The sequence below is a fragment of the Trichechus manatus genome, unplaced genomic scaffold (genome assembly GCF_000243295.1).
Source record: "Trichechus manatus latirostris isolate Lorelei unplaced genomic scaffold, TriManLat1.0 scaffold00085, whole genome shotgun sequence".
Classification (NCBI taxonomy): domain Eukaryota; kingdom Metazoa; phylum Chordata; class Mammalia; order Sirenia; family Trichechidae; genus Trichechus; species Trichechus manatus.
Genome location: NW_004444021.1, coordinates 7,336,127 through 7,345,000, shown reverse-complemented (window position 1 = coordinate 7,345,000; position 8,874 = coordinate 7,336,127).

Sequence of the window (8,874 nt, the reverse complement as noted above, 5' to 3'; positions counted from 1 at the left end):
ATATTTATATATCAGTTGCCCATAGGTGATTGGATTTATGTCTGGGCTTTCAGTTCTGTTCCATTGGTTAATGTGTCTGTTGTTGTATCAGTTCCAGGCTGTTGGGACTACTTTGGCTGTTTAGTAGGTCCTAAGACCCTGGAAACCCTCGTGGTGTAGTGGTTAAGAGCTATATCTGCTAACCAAAAGGTTGGCAGTTCAAATCCACCAGTTGCTCCTTGGAAACTCTATGGGGCAGTTCTACTCTGTCCTATAGGGTCACTATGAGTCAGAATCAACTCAACAGCGATGGATTTGGTTTTCTGTTTTAAGGTCAGGTAGTGTGAGGCTTCCCAGTTTGTCTTCTTCAGTAATGTATTACTTATCCAGGACCTCTTTCATTTCCATATAATGTTAATGATCAATTTTTCCATCTTATTAAAGAATGCTGTTGGAATTTGAGTCAGGATTGCATTGTATTTGTAGATCCCTTTGGATTGTTATTGTTGTTAGGTGGCATCGTGTCAGTTCTGACTCACAGCGACCCCAGGTACAACAGAACAAAACACCACCTGGTCCTGCGCCTTTCTCACAATCTTTGCTATGCTTGAGCCCATTGTTGCAGCCACTGTGCCAATCCATCTTGGTGAGGGTCTTCCTCTTTTTTCTGAGCCTCCCCTTTACCAAGCATGATGTCCTTAGCCAGGGACTGGTTCCTCTTGATAACGTGTCCAAAGTAAAAGAAAGGAAGTCTCGTCATCTTTGCTTCTAAGGAGCGTTCTGGCTGTACTTCTTCCAAGACAGAATTGTTTGTTCTACTGGCAGTCCATGGTTTATCCAATATTCTTTTCCAACACTATAATTCAAAGGCATCACTTCTTCTTTGGTCTTCCTTATTCATTGTCCACCTTTTGCATGCACGTGAGGTGATTGAAAATACCATGGTTTAGGTCAGGTGCACCTTAGTCCTGAAAGTGACATCCTTGCTTTTCAGCACTTTAAAGAGGTTTTATGCAGCAGATTTACCCAAGTCAATACATCCTCTGATTTCTTGACTGTTGCTTCCATGGGTGTCGATTGTTGATTGGGTAGTATTGACATTGCACAATGTTTAGTCTTCCCATCCACAAGCATGATATGTTTTTCCATTTATGTAGGTCTCTTTTGGTTGCTTACAGTGGTGTTTTATAATTTCTTTGTATAGGTCTTTTACCTTCCTGGTTAGATTTATTCCTGAGTATTTTATCTTTTGGGGGCTATTGTAAATGGTATTGATTTCCCTTCTGAAGTTCTCTTTTTTGGTATAGATGTATCTAACTGATTTTTGTATGCTAACCTTATATCCTGCTACTTTGCTGAAACCTTATTGCAGAACTGTCTATTTCTCTTTTCAATGCTGTTAGAGTTTGTCTTTGGTTTTGGCAAGTTTGATTATGATATGTCTTGATGACTTTCTTTTTAGGTTTATCCTGTATGCGGTTCGTTGAGCTTCTTGGATAGATATCTCCTCATGTTTCATGACATTAGGGAAGTTTTCTGTTAGCAAATCTTCAACAATTCTCTTGGTGTTTTCCATTGTCCCACTCCCTGCCTTGTTTTGGAACTCTGATCACACGTAAGTTTTTCCTCTTGATAGTGTCCTATATAATTCTTAGTCTTTCTTCATTATTCTTCATTCTTTTCTCTGATTTTACCTCAGACAAGTTGGTGTCAAGGGATTTGTTTTCAATCTCACTAGTTCTGCCTTCCATTGTCTCAATTCTGCTCCTATGTCCTTCTGTTGAGTTGTCTGATTCTGATAGTTTATTGTCAGTCTTTTGGATTTCTAGTTACTGTTTCTGTATGGCTTCTAATAACCTGTTTATTCTGTCATTCTGTTCTTGTATTGTTTTCCTGAATCATTCTATTGCTTTGCCTGTGTTTTCCCTGATTTCTTGGAGAGCTCTGTATATTAGTCTTTTTAATTCTTTTTGAGGTAGTTCTAGTGCCTTTTCTTCCTCTGGAAGGTTTTCTGGTTCTTTATTTTAGTTACTTGCTGGAGCCATCCTGTCCTACTTCTTTATGTGATTTGATATTGTCTGTTATCTCTGAGGCATCAAGAAGTTATTGTATTTATTTATTTATTTTATGTTTGTTTTCTGTGTCCTGAATTTTTGTTTTGATATAACTGAGTAGGCTAGGCGTGTGTGCTACTCTGGTTGCTAATCTGGCCACGTTAAACACTCTCTTTCTCTGGTTAGGTGGAGAAGTGACTAAGTGTGTTAGCATGGGCCCCTGTTCACTGTTCTTATGGGGCTGCTGAGGATATAAGTGGCATTGGTGAAGTGATGTATCTGTCCTGCTGGTCACCTGGCCATGGGTGCAGGGACAGTTCTCCCTGGTTGTTGGGTTGGGTGTTGTGTGTGCAGCCTGTCATTTGCCAGTTGGTTAGGGCAAAGGTGTCCGTGTTGTCAGCCACCTGGTGGGTGGTGTGGAGACTCTCACCAATGGTCCTGGGCAGTCAGGGCCGTGTGGAGTGCTCAGAGCAGGCACAAGCCTCCAGTTGCAGGGGGGCGATGTGGGGGATGAGGCAGGAGGATGTCACCTGCCCACAGGTTCCTGGTTGAAGTGTGTGCCCCTGTCCACTATAGTGTTTCATGAGGGAGATTGTGCAGCTGGTCCTTGGGTGCCTGGTGCAGTTGGCTGGAGGGATTAGGGGGATGCCACCAGTACTCAGACCTCCAATGTGGGTGGCTAGATGCAGTGGGCAGTACCACTGGCCCTCAGGCACCCTGATGTGGGTTGTTGAGCTCCTGTTTTAGGAGATGGGCCAGTAGTGAGCGCTACAAGTCTGCAACTGTGAGGAGCAGGAAGAGGTGATGAGTGAGTAGGGGGGAGTATTCCTCAGGACCATGGACCTCTGGCTTGGGGGCTGGGTTGCGCATGGTGAATGGGGTGGGTGTAGATGACTTTCACAGGGCATGAAGCACTCTTGTCTGTCTCTGGCTGTAAGGGCAGTCACTCATGCTTGTCTGCACAAGATGGAGTAGGTTTAGTCTGGGAATGCTATTTGTTTTGCTCAGTATGGCTGCACTGTGAAGGTTTGGCCAGTAGGGCACTGGCACAGGTAACCAGAGGGGCAGAAGGCACTGAAAGTCCATTGACCCCCTGCACCAGTGGCTGGATGAAGGCATGGGTGCCTTGGACTGGACCGAGAGCTAAGGGCTTAGGAGACAGGGTGGTTTTGAATGACGCATGTCAGCAGCTGCCAGGAGTGGGGAGAGGGGATAGATGAGGAGGGTGAGAGTGCTCCACAGGCCCATGGACCTCTGGTGCAGGGGGTGGTGGTGCTAGAGTGCATGTGGTAGGTTGGGTGCATGCACTTAACTTTAGCAGGGCTGAAAGTACTCCTGACTGGCTGTGGAGGTGTGTGCAGAGTTGCTTCTGCTTAGCTGCACCAGGTGAGGTGGGTTTCGGCTGGGAATGCTGCTTGCTTGTCTCAATATGTCCATGCTATGCAGGTTCAGCTAAAGGGGTGCAAGTGATCTGTAATTTTCCACTTTTATTGTTTTTGAATTGTATCTCCTTCCAACTGTCTCTTGGTCTGATTCTTCAGCCTTTTCTTTGATGCTTAGGGTTCCTAAATTGTCATATATATCCAATTCATTTGTTTTTTCAGGTCTTTGTTGTAAGAGGGATGACCCGAAGTGTCTGACTAGTCTGACTAGTCTGCCATCCTGGACTACCTTCCCCAATACTTTTGTAAACTTTTTTAATCATATATACTTAAAGATGAATTTCATGTTATCATCTGTAAATATTGATATTACTTCTACAGTGTTTCTGTTTGAATTCTGTAGGGTTTCCAAAGAGCTCTTCAAAATTACGTCAATTTTGGGAACTCCCATTGCAATTATATGGACTTAAGTATCCATGTGTCTCTGACATGCTCCTTGATTCCTAGTTATCAGAAAAGATGTATTCAGTCAAATTGAATCCTTACTCTTACTTTCTCATCCATCCCCAGTTAATTCAGAAGATAAATTTGTTAATTTTATAAACAAAATACCCTAATGAAGATGATATTTACTATCTGTAAAGTTTAGCATAAGTATTTTTCCCATTCTTTTATAACAATTACTAGAGTTGCATAGTATACCACTTGTATGATTATCACCAAGTATGGTGATATCTTAGATAGATTTTGAAGGACACAGAGACTGGACCTTTTCCTTAGTGACAAAAGGTATGGAAGTTTATGAAAACTGTTATACAAAATATGAAGTTGTCTGTCACTAATTCTCCCAAATACCTCACAGATATTAACAGATATTAACAGTCACTCTGCAGGGTGACTATTTAGCTAGGTTTTAGAAGTGCACTTTTGCAATTTTATTCTCCCAATTCCCTGCCAACCTCCCCATTAACCCCTGCCTGCCTCCCCTTCTTAACTACTTTGGAGACTTAGATATGTGCCTGCCTTTCACCATGTGCTCGACACAAAGCAACCCAAGGTAGTTCTTGGATATTTCCTTCAAGACTTGGTGAAGTGAAAGCAATTACCCGAAAGCAGTTGCTCAGTGGGCCCTGGCTTGAGACCTTTCTGTGGTTTATTCCTGTACCATCATATGGATGATCAAAACATTCATTAAGTAATCAATTCCAGTGGCAAGCCTATCTACCATGCTAATTGCCAGCTTTTTTTTTTTCTTCAAGTTTTACTCTAAATATTGATTAATCTAACAACTCTAATCTCATTATTCTTGACCAAGAATTAATCTGGATTCTTAATGATATTATGGAGCCATTAAATTAATCCATTCTGAATATCTCTATTTCAATATTTTAATTAGAAATAATAAGTCAATCTATTGTTTCAGGAATTTTGCATTGGATCATTTGTTACTTGCAACTAAATACAATGTAAGTGATATATTCTCCCAATATTGGCTATTAGTTAAGTTATTCTTGCAGTTTTTTTTTTTATGTTTATTCGGATACCAAACCAAATTCGCTGCCTCAAGTTGATTCCAACTCATAGCAACCCTATAGGACAGAGTAGAACTGCCCGCATAGGGTTTCCAAAGAGGGGCCGGTGGATTTGAACTGCCAGCCTTTTTGTTAGCAGCTGATCTCTTAACCACTGCACCACCAGGGCTCCATTATTCTGATAACTTCCTTATTATAAATTTCCTGAGGCAATGTGTGTGTGTTCGTGTGTGTGTGTGCGTGTGTGTGTGCGTGTGTGTGTGGTTAAGTGATATTTATATTGTTAAAGCTTTTCCTCTTCAAGGAAAACTGTATCATTTGTATTCCCAGCAACATTTTACAGTCATTAACACTGGGTATTATTATTACTTTTTAATCTTCATCTGAGTATGGTTCCAGTACCCTAAAAATAAGCTCTTTTCTCTAAATTTCAACAATTGAAAGACCAAGAATAAACTGCTTTTTCTAATTGTTTTTCTGAACACTTTGGATCTAAAACTATAATTGACAAATTATTTAAAAAATTAAAAAGAAATAGAAGTTTAAAAACAGTTGATTACTGCATACAGAATGTGCAAGTAAAAGAGAAAGTGAAACAGAAACATGAAAAGGCATGAACCAGAATCTAATGCCCATGAGAATCTGTTGCTGTTGAGTCAATTCTGACTAATAGCAACGCTAAAGGACAGAGTAGAACTTCCTCACAGGGTTTCCAAGGTTGTAAATCTTTACAGAAGCAGATTGCCACATCTTTCTCCCATGGAGCAGCTGGCAGGTTTGAACCACTGATCTTTTGGTTAGCAGCTTTGGTTAGCAGCCAAGCATTTAACCACTGCACCACCAAGTCTCCCTGAATCTAACACAGTGTATATAAAAAGACTCACACAAAAATGCATAATCATGAAATTTCAGAAAAATTGGGATGTATCGAAGAACCTAAAAGTGAAGAAAGAGACAGAGATCATAATGACATTTGATTTTCAACTGTGATGCTAGCTATTGACAATAAAGTTCAGTTACCTTAGAAACCTGTGAAAAAATGATCTAAACATACAATTCCATAAGCTTCCAAATTGTCAATTAAGTAAGTAGTAGAATAAAGACATTTCAAACAGAATAAGACTCAGAAAATTTACCTCTTCTGCACCGTTTTTTTTTTTTTTTGTAAATAGCTTGAGGGTGTGCTCCAACAAAATAAAAGTGTAAACCGAGAAATAATAAGGCATAGTATCTATGACAAAAGGTTTTATAAAACAGTAGATCTAACATAAGAAATTAAAGAAGAGAAATTCCAATAGATAATTCAAGGATTAACAGTATGGGGAAAGTCATGAGGATGACTACCAAGGAAACAAAATCAATCAAACAAAATTAAAAGAGTTACAAGTTGACTCTATACAGCTGGTCAGCAGTGGCGGCAGAGTGAGGGGTGGTTCTTTTTGATTAGTCTCTCGGTACTTTTAATTTTTTAATGGTGTATATATTATTTTTATAGAAATAAAATTTATTTTATAATAATTTACTTGCTAAATTTCAGTTCTAACAACTTTTGTTACAAGTGATATTTATTAACAAAATGTATTCATAAAAATAAGTAGAACAAAAATGTATATTATTGAAAATCTTCATATCTGTTATCATAAGCACATGTAGGTGTACATACACACAACACTTAACTGTCTTATTCACCTATAAACATAGTAGAAACTCAAATGGTTTGTAGAATGAATAAATAAATCTCATTCCCTGACAACACCAAGGAATTTTACCTTAAGAAAGGCCAGTATTCCAACTTCTAACTATTGTTTGTTATTGAACAACCACTGGATCAATTAATTATAAGAACACATTTTGAGTTGAGGAAACCACTCTGTAGTGCCGTAATGGATCTTCTCTATGGCCCTAGGAAACTTTGTGCTTTTGAATTCCAGATAAAAGTATGTTTTTTTTTTTTTTTTAAGGCTCAGACTGACCCTCCCTACTTACTTTTCAAGCTCTCTTCTACTCTTATTTACTTATATTTTCATTAACCTTTTTGAATAGCAGACAAAAATAAAAAAATTATCATCATGATGAGGCAGATAGTGGCTGCATACTAAAATCATACTGTGATTTCAATTGTGGCAGAAAGTCCTGCGTGCTTCTGTTTATCTGCCCCCAGTTGTTCCTATCTACATTTATATTTTTAAGAGAATACTCATATTAACATAACATCCATTTTCAGGAATACATAGAGAGGTACCCTGGTCATTTCCCATGATCTCCATTTCAAATATTCATTTCTCAGATTAGGTTAGGCAGAGGGCAGTGTAATTTGCTCTAGAATATGTGAAAGGAAAATGACTAGGAGTTATTCTGCTCCCCAAAGAGGAGGTCTGAAAAGGGCATCAGGCCAAGGCTGGTGGTAGCGTGGCAGAGGCGGAAGGTATGTTGGGGTACAGAAGTTCTCAGGTATGTTTGTTTAAAGAAAAATCATTTGAGAAGAAATGAGAGGAGAGGGACATAAACATAAGTAACGCTCAATTTCTGTTTTTCCTGTGGTCTCTAGCGTTTGCCAAGGGACCTGAGGTGGAAAATTTTAAAAACACATGAAAGGAACAGCAATAACTGGAATTCCCTGGAAACATTTGAAGAAAAGTAGTCTGAGGCTTTCTGTTTTGGAAGGGATGTATTGGTTTGAGTTACAAATCTCAGTTTTGGTTAATTCGCACAGTGTTTCTATGAAAGGGAGATAAATAAAAGTAAGAAAAAAAGTTAAATTACAGGCCCTTCCAACATGGCTATATAGTTGCAGATTCACCCTGCTTTAATGAAATAAGCTCTGTGGGAGATAAAATTCAAAGGTATTAGGTGCTGAAGATGGGAATTTCTAGGGAGTTCCTTATCATTTAACCACAAGATTAAACTAGATGGAAATGTTAAAAATAAACTTGTTAGTGGGAGAAAAGCACTCATGTCATTTTGCTTATTAAAAGAACAACATGGTCCTTAGCAAAATAAACATGAGCTACCAAAGAACTAATATTTAATCAGCAGCATAAGTGGTTTTAGCATTTTGCAAAAGTTATATGTGATGTCATCCTCTATTTGCAAGCTTCTGCACTTAGTGTTAACTGTTCTTTCAATTTTTACCAAAGATATTATTATGATTCTTAAAGTTATATGTCAGCTTGGCTAGGCCATGATTCTCAGTGGTTTGGCAGATATTATATAATCACTCTTCATTTTGTGATCTGATGTGAGCAGCCAATCAGTTGAAAGGGGAGTTTCCTTGGGAATGTGGCCTATATCCAATATATATGTATGTTCTGGCAAGGGTCTCTCTCTCTGTCTCTGATCTTGCATCTGAATCGTCATCCTCTGACCTCTGGTTCTTGGGACCTAAGCCAGCAGCCTGCCGTCTGACGTGCCAATTTTGGGTTCATCAGCCCCTGCAACTACATGAGTCAGGAGAAGCCTCCAGCCTAACACCTGTGCATAAATTTGGGGCTTGCTAGCCTCCACAACTGGGTGAGCCATTTCTTTGAAATAAATCTCTCTGTCTCTCTATACATATATATGTATAAGCTTCACTGGTTTTGTTCCTCTAGAGAACCAAGCCCAAGACAATTATTTTTGTTTTTTGGCTTAGTCATAGTGGCATATGATTCCATAGAGTCAGAAACAAGGAAGAGTTCATTTACTCTCCATGTAATCATTCTCTGGCTCTCTGTGTAATGATACAGTATTGTGAGTTTTTACTAAGCAAACAAACATCAAAGATATACAGATAGTCTATATTCAAAGCAATCAGATAAATTGTTTCAGACATTTCTTTATAGGCTAATTTAGGTGACTTTTACTAGATAGGTACGTAGTACCAATAAAAATGCTCTTTTTTCCTTCCTGAGTTTGGCAGTTCTGCACACTCATACTTCCAATGGAATC